Raw genomic sequence first — 6032 nt, 5'->3', positions numbered from 1 at the left:
ATTCAGCGTGTTTGAATTCGCAACCAGCGAATTCTGGGCTTTTTCTGACCCAGTTCTCGGCCCAGAAAACACAGATTAGAGGCTATAAAGTGGAGAAATACATCCATTCATAATCAAGCTTTCATATTCACAATTTTAGGAGTAGATGTAGTTTTTAGAGACAGAGGTTCTCTCCTCTCTCTTAGGATTAGGATATAGGACTTCTCTTAGTTTTAGGAGTGACTCTCAATCCAAGGTTCAATGTTCTTTTTATTTATTTTCTCAATTTTGTTTATGACTCTTTATGTTTAGATTAATTTTCTATTTAATATATTTTGAGGTATTTCAGACTTATGATTGCTCCCTTTAATTTATATTATTATTGCTTCCCATCTGAAGGCATTTTTATTCTAGTAGATTTACTTTTCCCCTTTTGGTTTTGGTTAAGAAATCAGTAACTCAGGAGTTATCCAATTCAACAGCATAATTGAAAATTGTTATCTTGCCAATTGAGTTGAACTTCAATAATCCCAATCTTTTCTTAGGAAATAAATAGGATTCAAAGATCAAACCAATTTGTCCCTTGACTTTCCTTTGCTTTAGTAAAGGTCAACTAAGTGGAATTAAGATTCAACTTTCATTATTATTGATAAGGATAACTAAGTCTGGACTTCCAATTTCTTATACCTTGCCAAGAGATTTTATTATTATTATTTTATTTTACTTGTCATATAACATATTCCCTCCTTACTTCCAAAACCCCCAATTTAAAATCTTCATAACCAATAATAAGAACATATTTCCCTGTAATTCCTTGAGAAGACGACCCGAGGTTTAAATACTCGGTTATCAATTTTAAAGGGGTTTGTTACTTGTGACAACCAAAACGTTTGTACGAAGAGATTTCTGTCAGTTTAGAGACTATATCTACAACGCGATTGTTTTTATGAAATTCTTTACTGGCAAAAATCCTAACGTCAAAAGGGTTGTCACAAAATTTAGAATTAAAAATACTGGGAGTATGAGTCCCAGGTCGTCTCCCAACGAGTTGCAGGAAAGGGTGCTAATTTATTAATCAGGAGTTTTCCAGAAAGTTTGAGTTGGGTAATGAGTAATTAAAATAATTGTAAATTAAAGCACTTAACTAAGAATTATTATTAATATTAAAAGGTCTTGACTGGGGAAATAATTAATTGGAAGTTCTATCCTTGTTGGAATCTTCTCAAGTGCAGTGTAAAGAGGTTGTTGTTTTCACTTAGTTAACCCTTACTAAATAAAGAAAAGTCAAGTGATTGATCTAACTCCTATCCGCAAATCCTAGTCCTCTTCCTTGGGAAGGTCTAGCATTAGTAGGTACAGAATTAGCCAATAACGTCCAATTTAACTAAGCACTTGAGCATTCCAACTCAAGTGTCTCCTTTTAATCAACCTCCGTGTCAAGTGGAATTTCTACTCCATTGACATGGAATTAATACTCATAAAAATATAAGAAGACATAATAAATAAAATAGAATAAAATAAAGAATTAAAATTAATTAAAAGTAAAAGTAACTCTATATATATCAATAAATTCAAAATGCAACATACTTATTTGAATAGGGTCAATGAGCAACTAATAAAAGTAAAGGAATAAGGAAACAAACAAAAGTGATGTCTTCACGGAGATAATGGCTTTTCAGCATCCAAATTTCAAAGCAAAAGCATAAACTATGAATGTAAAAGCAATTCTAGATTCAGATTTAAAACTAAAAGCAATCCTAATATCGATGTATCTAAATGTGTGTGGATGCGTGTTGAGTCTCTGCATGTTCCCTAGGTTTTGTCTGTGTTTCTGGGCCGAGAACTGAGTTAAAATGCGGCCCGAAATCGCCCCCAGCGTATTCTGTTATTTCTGCAGATCACGCAGGTCATGCGTACGCGTCGTACACATGTTCGCGTCATTCAGCGATTTTCCTTGTCACGCATTCGCGTCATTCGTGCAGACTCCAATCCACGCGTTTGCGTCAGGCACGCATTCGCATCGCTGCGCTTTCTTCATTTCGCGCGCTCGCGTGAGCCACGCGCTTGCGTCAGTGTTCGCTGGTCATCTCCTTAGTTTCTTATGTTCCTTCCATTTTTGCGAGCTTCCTCTCCATTTTCTAAGCCATTCCTGCCTTATGAAGCCTGAAACACTTAACACACAGATCACGGCATCGAATGATATAAAGGAGAATTAAAATACATAATTAAAAGATCTCTAGGAAGCAAGTTTTCAACCATGGAACAATTTTGGAAAGGAATTGTAATATCATGCTAATCATATGAATAAGTCGGTAAAGACTTGATAAAACCACTCAATTAAACACAATATAAATCATAAAATAATGGTTTATCAACCAGTCCTTCCTTGAGACACTAACGGTCTTCTCTAGAATCCTCTTGAGTTCCTTGTTAGAAATATCAACCTGTCCACTTGTCTGAGGGTGATAGGGGGTTGCCACTTTATGACGGACTCCATACCTTTGCAGATGTGAGTCTAACTGTCTATTACAGAAGTGACTTCTACCATCACTAATGAGTGTCCTTTTGGACACCAAACCAGCTGAAAATATATCTCTAAAGAAAGCTCATTACCACTTTGGCATCATTGGTGGGCAGAGCCACAGCTTCCACCCACTTGGACACATAATCAACTGCCACCAGAATATAGTTGTTGGAATATGAGGGTGGAAAAGATCCCATAAAGTCAATACCCCACACATCAAACAACTCAAGCTCAAGAATCCCCTGCTGTGGCATCTCATGGTTGGAAGGGAGATTCTTAGCTCTTTTACATCTGTCACAGTTCTTCACAAATGTTCTTGAATCCCGGAAGAGAGTCGGCCAGTAAAAACCACTCTGAAGGACCTTTGTAGCTGTACTTTCACCACCAAAGTCGCCTCTATAATCAGAGCCATGACAGCCCAAAGAATCTATTATGTTTTCTCATCTAGGACACATCTCCAGATTATACGAGGTGAGCATCTTCTAAAAAGGTATGGTTCCTCCCAAAAGTAGTACTTTGCATCAGTCAGTAGCTTCTTCACTTGTTGTTTACTGTACTCCTTTGGAATGAAATTTATGGCTTTGTAATTTGCAAGATCTGTAAACCATGGAGCCTGCTAAATGAGGAACAGTTGTTCATCTGGAAATGTCTCAGTCACAGCTATTGGTGGTTGTACTCCTACTTCAGGTTCAATCTTGGAAAGGTGGTCAGCTACTTCATTTTCTGACACTTTCCTGTCTTTGATCTCAATATCAAACTCCTGAAGGAGCAGCACCCATCTGATTAATCTTGGTTTAGAGTCCCGTTTGGTTAGAAGGTTCTTCAAAGTAGCATGATCAGTATAAACAATAACCTTAGAACCAATTAAATAGGACTTAAACCTATCAACAGCATACACAATAGCTAACAATTCTTTTTCTATTGTTGTGTAATTCTTTTAAGCATCATTTAACACACGACTAGCATAGTAAATGACATGTATAAGCTTTCCATGCCTCTGTCCTAAAACAGCTCCTATAGCATAATCACTAGCATTACACATTAATTCAAAAGGTAAATCCCAGTTAGGGGAGCTGTGATGGGAGCAAAGGTAAGGTTTGCATTCAGAGTTTCAAAAGCATGCAGACATTTAGCATCAAATACAAAAGGGACATCAGCAACTAATAAGTTACTCAATGGTTTAGCAATTTTACAGAAATCCTTTATAAATCTTCTGTAAAATCCTGCGTGACCCAAGAAACTCATGACTGCCTTAACATTAGATGGTGGTGGTAATTTTTTAATTACCTCCACCTTGGCTCTATCAACCTCAACCCCTTTGCTTGAAATCCGGTGTCTAAGAACAATACATTCTATAACCATAAAATGACATTTTTCCCAATTTAAAACATGGTTGGATTCTTGACACCGTTTCAAGACCAGAGATAAGTGCTTAAGGCAGAATTCAAAAGAATTACCAAAAACAGAAAAATCATCCATAAATAACTCAATAAACTTTTGAACCATATCAGAGAAAATTAAAAGCATACACCTTTGAAAAGTTATTGGAGCATTACAGAGTCCAAATAGTATTCTCCTATAAGCAAAAACTCCAAAAGGACATGTGAATGCTGTCTTCTCTTGATCTTGAGGGTCCACTACAATTTGCTTATAACCAGAGTATCCATCTAGAAAACAATAAAAAGCATGACCAGCGAACCTCTCAAGCATCTGATCAATAAAAGGTAAGGGGAAATGATCCTTCCTTGTAGTAGTGTTGAGCCTCCTGTAATCTATGTACATTCTCCATCATATGACAGTTCTTATAGGAATTAGCTCATTCTTTTCATTCTTGATCACTGTTATCCCTCCTTTCTTGGGAACTACCTGCACAAGACTCACCCAAGGGCTGTTAGAAATAAGGTATATAATGTCGTCTTCCCATAGTTTTATTACCTCTTTTTGGACTACCTCTTTCAAGGTTGGATTGAGTCTCCTTTGTGGTTGCACAACCGGTTTAGCATCATCTTCAAGAAGGATCTTGTGCATACACTTGATTGGACTAATCCCCTTTAAATCACCAATGGTCTACCCAAGAGCTATTTTATGGCTCCTGAGCACTGTAATAAGCGCCTCTTCCTCTCCAGGCTTCAAGGAAGAGCTAATAATCACTGGATATGAATCATTTTCACCCAAGAACACATATTTCAGAGAAGGAGGCAAAGGTTTTAGCTCAAGCTTGGGAACCTCTTTCTCCCTCTCAAGCATGTGTACCAAGTCTTTCTGGGGTGGTGAATCATCAATCTCAAGTAATTCATACTCAGAGAGAGGATCCAGAATACCATCAAGTACCTTAGCTTCCAGTACCTCTTGAACAAGTGGTTCAACAACATCAACTCTCATACACCCTTCAGAATCATTAGGGTGTTTGAGAGCAGCAAATACATTAAGGACCACCTGTTCTTCATTGACCCTCCGAGTTAATTCACCCTTTTGCACATCAATCAGAGCTCTACCTATAGCTAAAAAGGGTTTACCAAGAATAATAGAGGACTTTACATCCTCTTACATATCCAATATAACAAAATCAACAGGAAAAATAAATGGCCCTACTTTCATAAGTAAATCCTCAACAACACCCACAGGAAATTTTATAGAAAGATAAGCAAGTTGAAGAGAAATATGAATGGGTTTTACCTCCTCAATTTGGAGCTTTTTCATCACTGAAAGTGGCATGAGATTGATGCTAGCTCTAAGATCACACAAATAATAGCACTGCATTCCTTAGTTAACACAACTATCTCTTGTTCCTTCCAAATCCTCTTGTTAGTCAACAATTCTTTCATGAATTCAACATAAAGAGGCATTTACTCAATAGCCTCTATAAAAGGAATGTTAATCTATAGCTTCTTGAAGACTTCTAAAAATCTAGAAAATTGCTTGTCTTTCGAAGCCTTCTGAAGTCTCTGAGGATATGCCATTTTAGACTTGTACTCAGGAGCCTTTGGCAATGTAGGATGAGTGTCAAGAGAGTCTGAGAATGGGTTGTCTGCACGCTTTGGAGGGGCATGCTCCACTTCTTCCTTCTTCTCCTCTGGAGCTTCTTTTTCAACTAGCTCCTCATTTACCTTGGTCTCAGAACAAGCTACTTTACCACTTTTCAATTGAATAGCCTTGTAATCTTCTCTTGAGTTCACCACTGTATCACCAGGAAATGTACTTGGAGACCTCTAAGGTTTTTGCTTGCTCAATTGGCCCATTTGCACCTCCAAGTTTCTAATGGAAGCTCTAGTTTCCTGCATAAAATTATTCATTATTGTCTCCCAGTCAGTGTTCTTCTGGGGCTGAAAATTTACCTACTGAGGTTGTTGCTGTTGATGAGACTAAAATTGGCGGTTATTTTGATTGTTCTGCTGAAAATCGCCCTGAGAATTATTGTTAAAATTTTGGGATCTCTGAAGTTGGTCTCTCCACCCAAAATTTGGGTGATTTCTCCACCCTTGATTATATGGCTTAGAGTATGGATCATTATTAGGATTTATAGGAGCAT

The sequence above is a fragment of the Arachis hypogaea genome, chromosome 20 (genome assembly GCF_003086295.3).
Source record: "Arachis hypogaea cultivar Tifrunner chromosome 20, arahy.Tifrunner.gnm2.J5K5, whole genome shotgun sequence".
In the NCBI taxonomy this organism is placed as follows: Eukaryota; Viridiplantae; Streptophyta; class Magnoliopsida; order Fabales; family Fabaceae; genus Arachis; species Arachis hypogaea.
Note: the sequence above shows the minus strand (reverse complement) of the source record.